This window comes from Oncorhynchus mykiss, chromosome 8 (genome assembly GCF_013265735.2).
Source record: "Oncorhynchus mykiss isolate Arlee chromosome 8, USDA_OmykA_1.1, whole genome shotgun sequence".
NCBI classification, from domain to species: domain Eukaryota; kingdom Metazoa; phylum Chordata; class Actinopteri; order Salmoniformes; family Salmonidae; genus Oncorhynchus; species Oncorhynchus mykiss.
In genome coordinates, this window is record NC_048572.1 from 30,854,167 (window position 1) to 30,872,463 (window position 18,297).

General features: G+C 44.9%; 1 protein-coding gene across 2 annotated transcripts in view; it reads left to right on the forward strand.

The window, feature by feature from the left end:
* LOC110529772 (transmembrane protein 121) overlaps positions 1 to 18,297 on the forward strand; it is a 68,707-nt gene that overhangs the window by 44,678 nt on the left and 5,732 nt on the right. The window contains exon 1 of one of the 2 annotated variants that reach the window (XM_021612292.2): positions 14,913 to 15,026. The exons of the other annotated variant lie outside the window; for it this stretch is intronic. The gene's annotated coding sequence lies outside the window, so the exon portion shown is untranslated. Of the gene's footprint in view, positions 1 to 14,912; positions 15,027 to 18,297 lie in introns of those variants that run through there. 2 annotated transcript variants of the gene reach the window in all.

Here is an 18,297-nt window from a genome sequence, read left to right on the forward strand (position 1 = left end):
AAATTAAAAAAGAAATGGTTTCGCTATGATTACCAGAAACAGTGAGGGTTAAAGGTAGCGTCTCACGCTGAATCCTGGGGAGAGGACTACCATCCAGGGTGAACAAGGCCGTGGACTCCCTTAACTGTCTGAGAGGAATGTCATGTTCCCGAGCCCAGGTCTCGTCCATAAAACAGCCCTCCGCCCCAGAGTCTATTAAGGCACTGCAGGAAGCTGACGAACCGGTCCAGCGTAGATGGACCGACAAGGTAGTGCAGGATCTTGAAGGAGAGACAGGAGTAGTAGCGCTCACCAGTAGCCCTCCGCTTACTGATGAGCTCTGGCTTTTACTGGACATGAAGTGACAAAATGACCAGCAGAACCGCAATAGAGACAGAGGCGGTTGGTGATTCTCCGTTCCCTCTCCTTAGTCGAGATGCGGATACCTCCCAGCTGCATAGGCTCAGCTCCCGAGCCGGCAGAGGAAGATGGTAGTGATGCGGAGAGGGGGGCAACGGAGAACGCGAGCTCCTTTCCACGAGCTCGGTGACGAAGATCAACCCGTCGCTCAATGCGAATAGCGAGTTCAATCAAGGAATCCACGCTGGAAGGAACCTCCCGGGAGAGAATCTCATCCTTTACCTCTGCGCGGAGACCCTCCAGAAGACGAGCGAGCAAAGCCGGCTCGTTCCAGCCACTGGAGGCAGCAAGAGTGCGAAACTCAATAGAGTAGTCTGTTATGGATCGATTGCCTTGACATAGGGAAGACAGGGCCCTGGAAGCCTCCTCCCCAAAAACAGATTGATCAAAAACCCGTATCATCTCCTCCTTAAAGTCCTGATACTGGTTAGTACACTCAGCCCTTGCCTCCCAGATTGCCGTGCCCCACTCACGAGCCCGTCCAGTAAGGAGAGATATGACGTAGGCGACACGAGCAGTGCTCCTGGCGTAAGTGTTGGGCTGGAGAGAAAACACAATATCACACTGGGTGAGGAACGAGCGGCATTCAGTGGGCTCCCCAGAGTAACACGGCGGGTTATTGATTCTGGGCTCCGGAGATTCGAAAGCCCTGGAAGTAGCCGGTGGATCGAGGCGGAGATGGTGAACCTGTTCTGTGAGGTTGGAGACTTGGGTGGCCAGGGTCTCAACGGCATGTCGAGCAGCAGACAATTCCTGCTCGTGTCTGCCTAGCATCGCTCCCTGGATCTCGACGGCTGAGTGGAGAGGATCCGAAGTCGCTGGGTCCATTCTTGGTCGGATTCTTCTGTCAGGTGCGTGAATGAGGACCCAAAAGCGAATTAACAAACAGAGTTTCTTTAATGATGAACACACGTGGGCTCAGATGGACAGGTAGATTCCGACAGGACAGGACAAGGTTGCAGCAAACACGATGATAGTCTGGTTCAGGCATGAGACACACAAACAAGAATCCGACAAAGACAGGAGCAGAAACAGAGAGAGATATAGGGACCTAATCAGAGGGAAAAAGGGAACAGGTGGGAAAAGGGGTGAATGAGGTAGTCAGAGAAGACAAGGAACAGCTGGGGGAAAGAGGGACAGAAACGGTAACCTAGTACGACCAGCAGAGGGAGACAGGGTGAAAGGAAAGGACAGAAAGACACAACATGACAATACATGACAGTTCTCCCATCTCCACAGATGAACTCTGGAGCTCTATCAGAGTGATCATCGGGTTCTTGGCCACCTCCCTAACCAAGGCCTTTCTCCCCCAATTCCTCAGTTTGGCCAGCTCTAGGAAGAGTCTTGGTGGTTCCAAATTTCTTCCATTTAAGAATGATGGAAGACACTGTGTTCTTGGGGACCTTCAATGCTGCAAAAATGTTTTGGTACCCTTCCCCAGATCTGTGCCTCGACACAATCCTGTCTCTGCGCTCTACGGACAATTCCTTTGACCTCAAGGCTTGATTTTTGCTTTGACATGCACTGTCAACTGTGGGACCTTATATAGACAGGTGTGTGCCTTTCCAAATCATGTCCAATCAATTGAATTTACCACAGGTGGACTAAAATCAAGTTGTAGAAACATCTCAAGAATGATCAATGGAAACAGGACACACCTGAGCTCAATATCGAGTCTCAAAGCAAAAGGTCTGAAAACGTATATAAATACAGCATTTTATTGTTTTTACTTATAAATTTGCAAGCATTTATGAAAAACCTGTTCTGTCATTATAAGGTATTGTCTGTAGATTGATGAGGAAAACTTTTAATTTAATCCATTTTAGAATATGTCTGTAACGTAACAAAATGGGGAAAAGTCAATGGGGCGAAATAATTTCCGAATACACTGTATGTCAAATATATTGGTCATATGAGGGTATAAATATACAAAATAGCCAAAAAGTTTATTCAGATGCAGAAGGGCTCTATGTAGATTCCTTCTTGGCTTTCAAAGAATCATCAACTGTTCTTAGAATGATTAATGGTCTAGGTAGAACCCGTTGCCTTACAAAGAAGTCTCGTCTTCCAAAAAGAGAAAAACCCTCAAATAACCCCTTTTTCTAAGAGTGTAGATATATTTGCATTGTCTTAAAATAACATGTTTGGGGATGCAGTTCCCATGGGTACATATGAATTGTATGACACACATACAACACACCTTCACAAACTTTTACTTCATTCTTTCTTTCGCTCATTCCTCGCCGGAAACCGGTTGCTATGGAAGTCAACGTGTGGTGGTGTCTTGTCGTGGTGTGAACAGGAATCTCTAAACCTGAGTGAAATATTGCTTTCCATTTCATTATCGTACAGTGCAGGTGTCGCTGTGGGGAGCGAGAGAGCGACAGTTGAGTGTCATTTCATCAAAACTCCTGTTTTGGAGTTATTCGCAAGACAACATCCAAAATATTATTATGAATCACACAAAAGGGGTTGGAAGACCTGTCTGACATATCCACACTGCCTCATTTGTGGGTCTCTGCGGAAGTCTCTAAAAAAAAAAAGTTAATTCATTATGTTCTCCTTTAGAACGCTTCCTGGGACTGCTACATAGTCTGGTTCATTATACCTGTGCTTTAGATGATTCTCCCTGTGTGTCTGGCTGGCACTCAATCAGTTTGAGAGATTTCCTCGCTCGTTTTCTCTGTATTGGCGCCTCTCCCCTTTCATGGTAGTTCCCTCCTTTCTCTGTATGGTTCTCCCTCCCCCCTCTGTTTCGCTCTCCCTCTCTTTCCCTCATCTCTCCCTCATCTCTCCCTCTCTTTCCCTCTCCCTCATCTCTCCCTCTCTTTCCCTCATCTTTCCCTCTCTTTCCCTCTCCCTCATCTCTCCCTCCCTCCTTCTCATTCTCCCTCATCTCTCCCTCTCTTTCCCTCATCTCTCCCTCTCTTTCCCTCTCTTTCCCCCTATTTCCCTCATCTCTCCCTCTCTTTCCCCCCATCTCTCCCTCTCTTTCCCTCTCTCATCTCTCCCTCTCTTTCCCTCATCTCTCCCTCTCTTTCCCTCTCCCTCATCTCTCTCTCATCTCTCTCTCTCTTTCCCTCTCTTTCCCTCTCTTTCCCTCTCCCTCATTTCTCCTAACATCGAATAGTCCCCGCGATATGCAACTGTTCAGGGAAGTCAGGAACCAATACACACAGTCAGTCAGGAAAGCTAAAGCCAACTTCTTCAGGCAGAAGTTTGCATCCTGTAGCTCCAACTCCAAAAAGTTCTGGGACACTGTGAAGTCCATGGAGAACAAGAGCACCTCCTCCCAGCTGCCCACTGCACTGAGACTAGGTAACATGGTCACCACCGATAAATCCATGATTATCGAAAACTTCAACAAGCATTTCTCAACGGCTGGCCATGCCTTCCGCCTGGCTACTCCAACCTCGGACAACAGCTCCCCCCCCCCCGCAGCTACTCGCCCAAGCCTCTCCAGGTTCTCCTTTACCCAAATCCAGATAGCAGATGTCCTGAAAGAGCTGCAAAACCTGGACCCGTACAAATCAGCTGGGCTGGACAATCTGGACCCTCTATTCCTGAAACTATCCGCCGCCATTGTCGCAACCCCTATTACCAGCCTGTTCAACCTCTCTTTCATATCGTCTGAGATCCCCAAGGATTGGAAAGCTGCCGCAGTCATCCCCCTCTTCAAAGGGGGCGACACCCTGGACCCAAACTGTTACAGACCTATATCCATCCTGCCCTGCCTATCTAAGGTCTTCGAAAGCCAAGTCAACAAACAGGTCACTGACCATCTTGAATCCCACCGTACCTTCTCCGCTGTGCAATCTGGTTTCCGAGCCGGTCACGGGTGTACCTCAGCCACGCTCAAGGTACTAAACGATATCATAACCGCCATCGATAAAAGACAGTACTGTGCAGCCGTCTTCATAGACCTTGCCAAGGCTTTCGACTCTGTCAATCACCGTATTCTTATCGGCAGACTCAGTAGCCTCGGTTTTTCGGATGACTGCCTTGCCTGGTTCACCAATTACTTTGCAGACAGAGTTCAGTGTGTCAAATCGGAGGGCATGCTGTCCGGTCCTCTGGCAGTCTCTATGGGGGTGCCACAGGGTTCAATTCTCGGGCCGACTCTTTTCTCTGTATATATCAATGATGTTTCTCATGCTGCGGGCGATTCCCTGATCCACCTCTACGCAGACGACACCATTCTATATACTTCCGGCCCGTCCTTGGACACTGTGCTATCTAACCTCCAAACGAGCTTCAATGCCATACAGCACTCCTTCCGTGGCCTCCAACTGCTCTTAAACGCTAGTAAAACAAAATGCATGCTTTTCAACCGTTCGCTGCCTGCACCCGCACGCCTGACCAGCATCACCACCCTGGATGGTTCCGACCTTGAATATGTGGACATCTATAAGTACCTAGGTGTCTGGCTAGACTCTAAACTCTCCTTCCAGACCCATATCAAACATCTCCAATCGAAAATCAAATCAAGAGTCGGCTTTCTATTCCGCAACAAAGCCTCCTTCACTCACGCCGCCAAACTTACCCTAGTAAAACTGACTATCCTACCGATCCTCGACTTCGGCGACGTCATCTACAAAATTGCTTCCAACACTCTACTCAGCAAACTGGATGCAGTTTATCACAGTGCCATCCGTTTTGTCACTAAAGCACCTTATACCACCCACCACTGCGACTTGTATGCTCTAGTCGGCTGGCCCTCGCTACATATTCGTCGCCAGACCCACTGGCTCCAGGTCATCTACAAGTCCATGCTAGGTAAAGCTCCGCCTTATCTCAGTTCACTGGTTACGATGGCAACACCCATCCGTAGCACGCGCTCCAGCAGGTGTATCTCACTGATCATCCCTAAAGCCAACACCTCATTTGGCCGCCTTTCGTTCCAGTTCTCTGCTGCCTGTGACTGGAACGAATTGCAAAAATCGCTGAAGTTGGAGACTTTTATCTCCCTCACCAACTTCAAACATCTGCTATCTGAGCAGCTAACCGATCGCTGCAGCTGTACATAGTCTATTGGTAAATAGCCCACCCATTTTCACCTACCTCATCCCCATACTGTTTTTATTTATTTATTTTTATTTTTCTGCTCTTTTGCACACCAATATCTCTACCTGTACATAACCATCTGATCATTTATCACTCCAGTGTTAATCTGCATAATTGTAATTATTTGCCTACCTCATGCCTTTTGCACACAATGTATATATAGACTCCCCTTTTTTTCTACTGTGTTATTGACTTGTTAATTGTTTACTCCATGTGTAACTCTGTGTTGTCTGTTCACACTGCTATGCCTTATCTTGGCCAGGTCGCAGTTGCAAATGAGAACTTGTTCTCAACTAGCCTACCTGGTTAAATAAAGGTGAAATAAAAAAAAAAAAAAAAATATCTCTCCCTTTCTTTCCCTCTCCCTCATCTCTCCCTCTCTTTCCCTCATCTCTCCTTCTCTTTCCCTCATCTCTCCCTCATCTCTCCCTCTCTTTCCCTCTCCCTCATCTCTCCCTCATCTCTCCCTCTCTTTCCCTCATCTCTCCCTCTCTTTCCCTCTCCCTCATCTCTCTCTCCCTCCCTCCTTCTCCTTCTCATTCTCCCTCATCTCTCCCTCATCACTCCCTCTCTTTCCCTCTCCTCATCTCTCCCTCCCTCCTTCTCATTCTCCCTCATCTCTCCCTCTCTTTCCCTCATCTCTCCCTCTCTTTCCCTCTCCCTCATCTCTCCCTCCCTCCTTCTCGTTCTCCCTCATCTCTCCCTCTCTTTCCCTCATCTCTCCCTCTTTCCCTCTCCCTCATCTCTCCCTCCCTCCTTCTCATTCTCCCTCATCTCTCCCTCTCTTTCCCTCATCTCTCCCTCTCTTTCCCTCTCTTTCCCCCTCTTTCCCTCATCTCTCCCTCTCTTTCCCCCATCTCTCCCTCTTTCCCTCTCTCATCTCTCCCTCTCTTTCCCTCATCTCTCCCTCTCTTTCCCTCTCCCTCATCTCTCTCTCATCTCTCTCTCTCTTTCCCTCTCCCTCTCCCTCATTTCTCCCTCATCTCTCCCTTTCTTTCCCTCTCCCTCATCTCTCCCTCTCTTTCCCTCATCTCTCCTTCTCTTTCCCTCATCTCTCCCTCTCTTTCCCTCTCCCTCATCTCTCCCTCATCTCTCCCTCTCTTTCCCTCATCTCTCCCTCTCTTTCCCTCTCTTTCCCTCTCCCTCATCTCTCTCTCCCTCCCTCCTTCTCCTTCTCATTCTCCCTCATCTCTCCCTCATCTCTCCCTCTCTTTCCCTCTCCTCATCTCTCCCTCCCTCCTTCTCATTCTCCCTCATCTCTCCCTCTCTTTCCCTCATCTCTCCCTCTCTTTCCCTCTCCCTCATCTCTCCCTCCCTCCTTCTCGTTCTCCCTCATCTCTCCCTCTCTTTCCCTCATCTCTCCCTCTCTTTCCCTCTCCCTCATCTCTCCCTCCCTCCTTCTCATTCTCCCTCATCTCTCCCTCTATTTCCCTCATCTCTCCCTCATCTCTCCCTCATCTCTCCCTCTCTTTCCCTCATCTCTCCCTCTCTTTCCCTCATCTCTCCCTCTCTTTCCCTCTCCCTCATCTCTCCCACTCTTTCCCTCTCCCTCATCTCTCCCTCTCTTGCCCTCATCTCTCCCTCTCTTTCCTTCTCCCTCATCTCTCCCTCCCTCCTTCTCGCTCTCCCTCAGTATCTTCTTCTCCACTCCTTTATTTCCACTCCTCTACACCGTTGCGCCGGTGCATGAAAGTGACTGCTCTCTCCCCTTCACTACACGTTGGTCTTAAGCACGCCATAGGGGCGAAGGGAGACTGTGTGTTTGTGGTGTGTGTTTACCTGGGATAGGAACTACAGCGAGTCGTCTGGCCTGGGGGCAACAACAAAACTCACAACTTTTAAAAGGACATTTTTTAAACAGATAATAATTACAGCATTTAAATCCATTACTGCTTTATTTTATATCGTGCTAGGTCTCTGGGATTGTGTCCGTCTTTTGAGAGTCATTTTTGTCGATATCGTGAGGCAGTGATGATACCAAGAATGCCATGCAACATCAATACAATGAAGTTAGACGCCACTCCCGTAGTGCGGCAAGAGCAGAAATGGCAACTGTCTGAAAGAAAGAGAGAGAGAGAGAGGTAAGAGAGAAAGGGGTGAGGGAGAGGGGGGAAAGAGAGAGAGAGAAAGAGAGAGAAATGGGGAGGGAAAGAGAAATAGAGAGAAAGGGGAGGGAGAGAGAGAGAGAGAAAGAGAGAGAGGAGAGAGAGAGAGAGAGAGAGAGAGAGAAATGGCAAGGCACATCCAAAGAGGAAGTTGGGGGGGAAGTATCGACACAAAGATTAAGTGGATCTCCCCTGCATAACCAGTGGATAAAAATCACTACTAGCCTGAGGTGATCAGAGCACCAAATCATCATTAGAGAACTGTGCCATGTTTTGCACAGGCAAAATCAATATGTTTCTAACTCTCACTGAGGGAGAATTCCACTTAAGCGGTAGGCTGCTTTATTACATACAGTAGCTTGTTACCAGTTTAAGACACGAAGGATGGATGTGAATCATTACAAGACATTTCCAAGAACTGGAATAACTACAGTATTTTTCTAACCACTATAACCACAGTATATTTATTTGCTGTTGCTGTGTGAAGCACCGATCCTTCATTTCTTCGTCCTTTTTTGCTGCTATGCTGAGGGGTGCAGGTTCCCCCTCTATAAACACCTGGCAAAAAATGGCCCAATGTTACCTAACCAGTAAAACTAAAAGATACCATGTGATACTTCAATAGAAAGGCACTTTCAAATCGTTTTTTTTGTGTGTTTTTTGGGGGGGCTATTTGGACTATTTATTTAACAAGGGTTCTGGTGGTAGCTCTGCCAACACTGGAATATGCGTCTACCCTGGGTTACGTGGGTTCACATGTTGATGTAAAGCTTTTTCAAGTATCCTCCTCTTCTCTCCTTTCCAACCAGACTGTCACAAAAGTACCAAAGGAGATTGAAATCCCCCTCTCCTTTGAAGGACTTTATGAATACTCCCACACAGTGACAGTGTCACTCTCTACACGGATGAGGACCTTGGCCCTTACAAGTACTGTTTGTTCCTCCCCTGCATTAGTGACTTATACTGTCAGGAGGGATGTGATGTCAGAGGTCTGTGGCTTTCCGTCTGATGATGACTCTTAATGTCGTGATTCGCCGTGATTCTTTCCCCTCGCTTCGTGAGTAGAGAATGTGCCACGTGTGACGTTTTTTCACACATTTCTAATATTTTAATGAAAAATACACGTCTGTCAAGTTGAAAAGCCCCCGGTTTTTACTGTTGAGATTGAGTTGGAGTGAGAGATTTCCGAGGGGCTTTAAACATAAATGTAACCTAGGGGAGTGAGAGAGAGAGAGAGAGAGAGAGAGAGAAGTATTTTTTAGCACGTCCAACGCATGTCATGTTCGATATATTCGATTGGGCGATTACGTTTGATCCTATTTCAACAATCGTTGAAGGAAAGCTCTTGAATACGCTTCAGGAATCCTGATCACAGGAGAGTGCATTGAAACACTCAAGCTCTTTGAACATACAATATGACAGAGTGCTTTAGAGAGGGAACATCAACCTTAATCATCCGTAATGGATGGTAAAATAATCTCAGCCACAGCTACAAACACCACGAGCCTCTTTACTCAAAAGGTTGTCCTACTCAGTATTCCGCCCCACCGCAACCTCACAAGCAATTATAGCCAAATTATACCGCAGTACCACACTAATAATGTAAAGCAACCGAGAGAAGAATGGGGTTTTAAGGTGTGCCTAAATAGCTGAGCACGGTATTGTGTTCGCGCAAAATGCCCAAGCCTCAAATTAAACTGCATTAAACTGCATTTTTTCAGAAAACAACTGACACAAACACGCCTGAAATAATGATAACAAAAGAGAGTATTTGAACCCAGGTCTCTTACTCAGGCCTATTATGACTAGCCCCAGTAGGCGGTATAACAAACATACTAAGGTGGTTGGACTATGATGCTTTACTGCTGTAAAAAAAAACATGTGGTTCCAGCATGTGATCGGAAGTGATGGACGTGAATGTGAGAGAGACATGATCCAATGATAACCACCCTGTCAGCATCCTCCTCCCCTTCAATAAGACAGGGAAGAGAGAGAGCTGTGTGCAAAGTTCCTCTGTGTTCCACTGGGAGGGTCTTAGGCAATCTGCCACCTATCAGCAAAACTGGCAGAGTGTTCACTGCTCAGCCCAAACACGAAAGGACGTCAGAATCAGAAAGCACCTGCTGGGAGGGATAGCGATGGCGGAGAGCCAGGCCGACATATGGATCTCATTTTGCAGACTAATGAAAACAGCGAGACATAAATACAGTTGAAGTTGGAAGTTTACATACACTGAGGTTGGCGTCATTAACACTAGTTTTATACCACTCCACTAATTTCTTGTTAACAAACTATAGTTTTGGCAAGTCTGTTAGGACATCTACTTTGTGCATGACACAAGTCATTTTTCCAACAACTGTTTACAGACAATTATTTCACTTATAATTCTCTGTATCACAATTCCAGTGGGTCAGAAGTTTACATACACTAAGTTGACTTTCTTTCAACAGCTTGGAAAATTCCTGAAAATGATGTCATGGCTTTAGAAGCATCTGATAGGCTAATTGACATCATTTGAGTTAATTGGAGGTGTACCTGTGGATGGATTTCAAGGCCTACCTTCAAACTCAGTGCTTCTTTGCTTGAAATGATGGGAAAGTCAAAAGAAATCAGCCAAAAATGTTAGACCTCCACAAGTCTGGTTCATTTTTGGGAGCAATTTCCAAACACCTGAAGGTACCACGCTCATCTGTACAAACAATAATATGCAAGTATAAACACCATGGGACCACACAGCTGTCATACAAAATTATAAATATCCACAAACGTGTCCTATGTCGAAATAAGTTTAAAGGCCGCTTAGCAAGGAAGAAGCCACTGCTCCAAAACCGTCATAAAAAAAAGCCAGACTACGGTTTGCAACTGCACATGGGGACAAAGATTGTACTTTTTGGAGAAATGTCCTCTGGTCTGATGAAACAAAAATATAATTGTTTGGGCGTAATGACCATCGTTATGTTTGGAGGAAAAAGGGGGAGGCTTGCAAGCCAAAGAACAGCTCCTCAGTCACTGCAGATCCAAGCTGTCCCCCCCACTGCAGTGTTTTTGACATGGAAGCAAGTAAAGTAGTAAAACACAGAATTAAATCAAACACTGAAACAAACACTCTGTATATTCGACCTGGGGTATTTTGAGTGGGAGGAGGAAGCTGGTTTACGGTTGTAGCCAAGCTGCATACTATGATAGTTATTTAATGCATAACCATACATCTTCCCAACAGCATAAACATCACGACTCCGATAAATGAGTACGCCGTTTTTGAAGACACCGAGCCACAGGTAAAGAGGCAGATGCTCAAAGCTTTGACATGAGGGAGGGAGTTTCTAAGGTGCTGGCACCACAAACGCATGTCTATCTCAAGGCAACAGTTCACCAAACAAACTTCACGAAAGAAAAAATGTACTTCTGTGGAAACTAGTAGTTTTCAAAGACTTGAATGCCCTTGGGCACAAAGCTAACATACGGTATACGCCAAACAATCAAGTGTAATGAAAAGTGCAAATGGAAAACACACTCATCCAACAACAAAGCAAAAACCTGAAATGAAAATGTAAAAATACCTCAAATAAGCTACCTGTAAATCCTTTTCTAAACCCCTGAAGTCCCGTGTTGGATAAACCTAGATAGCTAACTATTAAAGCTCTGCAACCTTTCTGTCGTCTTCTTCTCCCTCATCACCTGTTACACCTGTCCTGTCTTCCCTTCTCCAGGCAGTGGTGTTTTAGAGCAGTTGGCAAAGAAACAAATTGGTGCTTTACTCCCACTGTCTGCCCCGACCTCTGTCACTGGTGTGATACATAGCTGGGCCTGAGGAAGTGTCTAGATAGGACCCTGGATGTCCAGAACGACAACAAGATAACAAGGCTGTGGCTGCCATGTACACTGAGTGTACAAAACATTAGGGACACCTGCTCTTGCAATGACAGACTGACCAGGTGAAAGCTATGGTCACTTATTGATGTCACTTGTTAATAAATCCACTTCAATTCGTGTAGATGAGGAGACATGTTATAGATGGATGTTTAAGCCTTAAGAGAACTGAGACATGGATTGTGTATGTGTGCCATTCAGAGGGTGAATGGCTAAGACAAAAGATTTAGGTGACTTTGAACAGTACTATATAGTACTAGGTGCCAGGTGTGCGGGTTTGAATGTGTCCAGAACTGCAACGCTGCTGGATTTCACACGCTCAACAGTTTACCGTGTGTATCAAGAATAGTCCACCACCCAAGCACAACTGTGGAAAGCATTGGCCTCAACATGGGCCAGCATCGCGGAATGTTTTCCTCAGTGTAAATAGAATGGGTAAAATAGATAGTGTTCCTCCATAGTATTGTTGTTGCATGAAGAACAAAGCATTCTGAGAGATGATGTGATAATTATAGAGATACAGTGCCCTCAAAGTATTCATACCCGTTGACTTATTCCACATTTTGTTGTGTTACAGCCTGAATTCAAGATGGATTGCATTGTTGTTTCTCACCCATCAACACATAATTCCCCATTTTTTTTGCACATTAATTGAAAATGAAATTTAGAGTTTACACCCCGAAGTCAATACTTTGTAGAAGGGCCTCCCGAGTCCTGCAGTGGTCTAATTCACTGCATCGCAGTGCTAGCTGTGCCACTAGATATCCTGGTTTGAGTCCAGGCTCTGTCTTAGCTGGCCTCGACCGGGAGACCAATGGGGTGGTGCATAATTGGCCGAGCGTCGTCCGGGTTAGAGGAGGGTTTGGCCGGCAGGGATGTTCCTGTCCAATCGTGCACTAGCGAGTCCTGTGGCGGGCCGGGCACAATTCTCTCAGACACGGTTGCCAGATGTACGTTTCCTCCAACACATTGGTGAAGCTGGGTTCCAGGTTAAGCGGGCGTTGTGTCAAGAAGCAGTGCGGCTTGGCTGGGTTGTGTTTCGGAGGATGCGCGGCTCTCGACCTTCTCCTCTCCCGAGTCCGTACGGGAGTTGCAGCGATGGGGCAGGACTGTAACTACCAATTGGATAGTATTAAAATGAACTATTTTTTTATTGCAAAAATGTTTAACTTTGGCAGTGATTACAGCTCTGTCTTTCTCTGTAATTTGGAAATCAGACTGAAACAGGTTCTCCTCTAGGATTTTGCCTTTCCTAAGCCCCATTCTGTTTCTTTTCCATCCTGAAAAACTTCTGAGTCCTTAATGATTACAAGCATACCCATCATATGATGCAGCCACCCCTATGCTTGAAAATATGGAGAGTGGTACCGAGTAATATGTTGTATTGGATTTGCCCCCAAACATAACACTTTGTATTCAGGACAAAAAGTGTATTGCTTTTCCACATTTTTTGCAATATTTCTTTAATGCCTTGTTGCAAACAGGATGCATGTTCTGGAATATGTTTATTCTGTACAGGCTCCCTTCTTTTCACTCCGTCAATTGTGTTAGTATTGTGGAGTAACTACAATGTTGTTGATCCATCCTCAGCGTTCTCCTATCACAGCCATTGAACTCCGGCCACTGAGTTAGGAAGGATGCCTGTATCTTTGTAGTAACTGGGCGTATTGATACACCATCCAACCTGTAATTAATAACTTCAGCATGCTCAAAGGGATATTTTTTTCACCCATCTACCAAAGGGTGACCTTCTTTGGAAGGCATAAGGAAACGCTCCCTTGTCTTTGTGGTTGAATCTGTTTGAAATTCACTGCTCGACTGAGGAACCTTACATATGTGTGGGGTACAGAGATGAGGTAGTCATTTAAAAACAATGTTAAATTGTTGCACACACAGTGAGTCCATGCAACTTATTATGTGACTTGTTAAGCAAATGTTTACTGTTGAACTTATTTAGGCTTAACAAAGGGGTTGAATACTTGACTCAAGATATTTAAGCTTTTCATTTGTAATTAATTTGTAACGCAACAAAATGTGGAAAAAGTCAAGGGGCGTGAATACTTTCTGAAGGCACTGTAATTGATTGCATATCAATTCCTCAGGTGATAGGTGTTAATTCATCAAACGCTTTAAATAATACACCCAATATGGCTGCCAATCCACATAATGGATCATTGTCCTGGAATGTCCATTCTACTTATTCTAGCTCTATGCTAAACCCCAAGATGGATCTACAGTGGATGAGAGCAACACATTACGGATGTGCTAATAGAATTGATATGCAAAGCGCTGCCACACACGCCTCACTCAACGTTTCTGCAGACTACGGCGGTTTAGCAGACAATGTGACAGAGTAGATTAACAATCATCCATTACTGCCAAAATGTATCACAATTTCCGGTTCTCGCTTCACTACGTGGCACTGAAACATTGATGGCATCTCACGGTTCTCCCCATTTCATTCCTGAAGAGGTCCAAACCGTCCAGCCGGGCTCATGTTATCACAAGCATTTAGACGCTAATCCGTTCATTAGGAAAACAGATCTCTGACAAAGTTTATAATTAATGTCAGTTAAACTATTATGTGATATATATATATGGGCGCACTGTCCCTTATAGCATGAGAATGACACACAGGCTTCAGCTAATCAGTCAATTAATCAACATTTTATGAATTTAATCTCTCACTTTGGCCCTGTTCTACATAATAGGTATTAAACATTCAAACACTCGATAGGATTACAAACGAGGTGCACAGTGCCCTTACAAGGCTTCTTCTATCCACGGTGTTGTCCAAAACCTACCACATTCCTTTCATTCTCTTACCATGTGTATCTATCGATTTCTTCCAAACAAAAATAACTAACAAGAAATAGGGCTCGACACAAGGCAAAGTTACTTTCATAAACCACAAACTTGTCAGAAATGAAAGATTAGGGAACTTGGTCTTTGCAATATCAGTCTATCGATTGGAAAATCATAGGGGTTCAACAAATGAATAGTCCTGTCAGAGCCAACTGTCCGAAGATGTAAATCAAAAACCTGAGCCCTACGTGAACCTCTGGTTGAGGCTTTGGGTCTTCGGTCCAATTAAAAAACATTAAAAAAACGAAAATATAAAGTAAATTATCCAACAGAAATCCAATAGGTCTAATGGAAATAGATAGCTCTGTCTATTTTCCACTAAAGCAGTCTGGAATGAGAGAAAAGTGGCCTAAAATCACTATTTTTAGCAAACAATGCTAGGCTCACCTTTGCCCCAAAAAATCTGACTTTGATACATATACAGTCTGAAACAAAGCACTGCAAAATAGAGGACATTTTCCTTACAAGCCAGAATGTTTAATAAAATTACATTTGAACTACCTCTACCGGTTGGTCCTTCAGCTGCTCAACATTTTTAGAGTGCCAGTTGGCTCAGGTGCAAAACCATGTAAGCGCCTGTTAGTATGCATGCATCGCGTGCATGTACTTTGGTCATGAGCAAACATTTTGATTGCCACACACAAAGTCAGTTTAATAATACTGAGGATATTGTGTCTACAATTTCGACCAGCTGAAGAATCAACACCACGGACAATCGGCAGAGTAAGTTCAAATACCTGTGTTCAACATTCGTGACAGAGAAGGGACATTTAGTTGGGGGGTTTTCTATGTGAATGTGCTTGGCATTGCCAAGACAATCGAGGCATTGTGACAAGGCTCTCCTCAAACAATTGGTCGTTGCTAGTAACCACAGCCTATTTATACAATTTATCTTCTTAAAATACGGATTTAAACCTAACCCTTATCACTGCTAACCATATGCCTTACCCTAACCTTAAATTAAGACCAAAAAGGACATTTTTGTTTTCATACATTTTTACTGTATAGCCAATTTTGACATTGTGGCTGTGGAAACTACTGACCACCCAAACATTGGGCTTGCAGCCCAATTCAAGATGGCACCTGTGAGTTGGACACACCTCCAACCACACCTATCGCTTCAGCCTTGAAGACCTACTATTCAACAGGCAATTATCATCACAATATAGTGTGTTAACATATTCTTGGCCAGGTACATACAGTAACAAAATTATTTTCAGAGTTTCATAATTCCATTTCTTTTAGGGGCAATGTCTCTTTTAAAATGTTCACTTTATCCTTTCATGCCAATGCATGTTACACAGTCAGCTTCAGGATGCACACATTTGTCTGACTGTGTCCCTAATGATTTGTAGATCAATGTTGGTTAATACTGCTTGTTGATCATCCCTCCAGCATTAACACATTTGGATTTTCAAAAGCACATAGCAGCATGGCCTTGTGTTTCTCCTGAACAGAAGTGAAACTGCAGTACTGCCTGTATCACCAGATGGTCTTTGCTTGAAGCTTCCTCTCACAAGTGGCAATCTACGTTTGTGTCCAACGCAGCTCTGAGTCTCAACATATAGTGCTGAGATATTCTGTCTTGCAGTGTCAAACAAAGAGGGTATGTTATTGGAAGAGTATTTAATGTATTTATTTATTTATTTATTTTATTTCACCTTTATTTAACCAGGTAGGCTAGTTGAGAACAAGTTCTCATTTGCAACTGCGACCTGGCCAAGATAAAGCGTAGCAATTCAACACATACAACAACACAGAGTTACACATGGAATAAACAAAACATACAGTCAATAATACAGTAGAACAAAAGAAAACAAAAAGTCTATATACAGTGAGTGCAAATGAGGTAAGTTAAGGAAATAAATAGGCCGTGGTGGTGAAGTAATTACAATATAGCAATTAAACACTGGAATGGTAGATCGGCAGAAGATGAATGTGCAGGTAGAGATACTGGGGTGCAAAGGAGCAAAATAAATACCAGTATGGGGATGAGGTAGGTAGATAGATGGGCTGTTTACAGATAGGCTAAGTACAGGTGCAGTGATCTGTAAACTGCTCTGACAGCTGGTGCTTAAAGCTAGTGAGGGAGATGTGAGTCTCCAGCTTCAGAGATTTTTTACAATTCGTTCCAGTCATGGGCAGCAGAGAACTGGAAGGAAAGACGACCAAAGGAGGAATTGGCTTTGGGGGTGAAGAGTGAGATATACCTGCTGGAGCGCGTTCTACGAGTGGGTGCTGCTATGGTGACCAGTGAGCTGAGATAAGGTGGGGCTTTACCTAGCAGAGACTTGTAGATAACCTGTAGCCAGTGGGTTTGGCGACGAGTATGAAGCGAGGGCCAACCAACGAGAGTGTACAGGTCGCAATGGTGGGTAGTGTATGGGGCTTTGGTGACAAAACAGATGGCACTATGATATACTGCATCCAGTTTGTTGAGTAGAGTGTTGGAGGCTATTTTATAGATGACATCACCGAAGTTGAGGATCGGTAGGATGGTAAGTTTTACGAGGGTATGTTTGGCAACATGAGTAAAGGATGCTTTGTTGCGATATAGGAAGCCGTAATGTAGGATATGTACAGTATATGCACTTCTATTCATTTTCTTGACCAAATCATTTCAATGTTGAACAACTTTGTTAAAGAGTAGTTCAGGTATATATTTTTAAATGCTGCACTGTACATGAAATTGAAATGCTACATACAATACATGACTAAAAGTATATGGACACCTGCTCGTCGAGTATCTCATATCATTAATATGGAGTTGGTCCCCCCTTTGCTGCTATAACAGCCTCCACTCTTCTGGGAAGGCTTTCCACTAGATATTAGAGCATTGCTGCAGGGACTTAATTCCATTCAGGCACAAGAACATTACTGAGGTTCCGGGACTGATGCTGGGCGATTAGGCCTGGCTCGCAGTCAGCGTTCCAATTCATCCCAAGGGTGTTCAATGGGGTTGAGGTCAGGGCTCTGTGCAAGCCAGTCAAGTTCTTCCACACTGAACTCAACAAACCATTTCTCTATGAACCTCGCCTTGTGCACGGGGGCATTGTCATGCTGAAACAGGAAAGGGCAGAATCGTCTAGAATGTTATTGTATACTGTAGTGTTAAGATTCCCCTTCACTGGAATTAAGGGGCCTAGCCCGAACCATGAAAAATAGCCCCAGACCATTATTCCTCCTCCACCAAACTTTGCAGTTGACACTATACTTTCGGGCAGGTAGAGTTCTCCTGGTATCCGCCAAACCCAGATTCATCCGTCGGATTTCAAGATGGTGAAGCGTGATTCATCACTCCAGAGAACGTGTTTCCACTGCTCCAGTCCAATGGCAGCGTGCTTTACACCCCTCCAACCAACGCTTGGCGTTGCGCATGATGATCTTAAGCTTGTGTGCAGCTGCTCAGCCATGAAAACCCATTTCATGAAGCTCCCAATGAACAGTTAATGTGCTGATGTTGCTTCCAGGGGCAGTTTGGAACTCGGTAGTGAGTGTTGCAACCGAGGACAGATTACTTTTACGCGCTAAGCGTTTCAGCATTCGGCGGTCCCATTCTGTAAGATTGTGTAGCTTACCACTTCGCGGCTGAGCCGTTGTTGCTCCTAGACATTTCCACTTCACAATAACAGCACTTACAGTTGACCGGGACAGCTGTAGCAGGGCAGAAATTTGACGAACTGACTTGTTGGAAAGGTGGCATCTTATGACGGTGCCACGTTGAAAGTCACTGAGCTCTTCAGTAAGGCCATTCTACTGCCAATGCTTGTCTATGGAGATTGCATGGCTGTGTGCTCGATTTTGTATACCTGTCACGGCTGTCGGACGTAACCGTGTGACGACTGACGCTCCAATTAAAATTGAAGAAGACACTTCTGCTCGATTAACCAGTTCCGTTTCTTCTACATTCTAACATTTATAAGCTGGTGTGTTATTTATGGATAAAGCGAGCAAGATCGAGTGGCTGGCGTATTCTGGTAATGTTTGGGCGCCC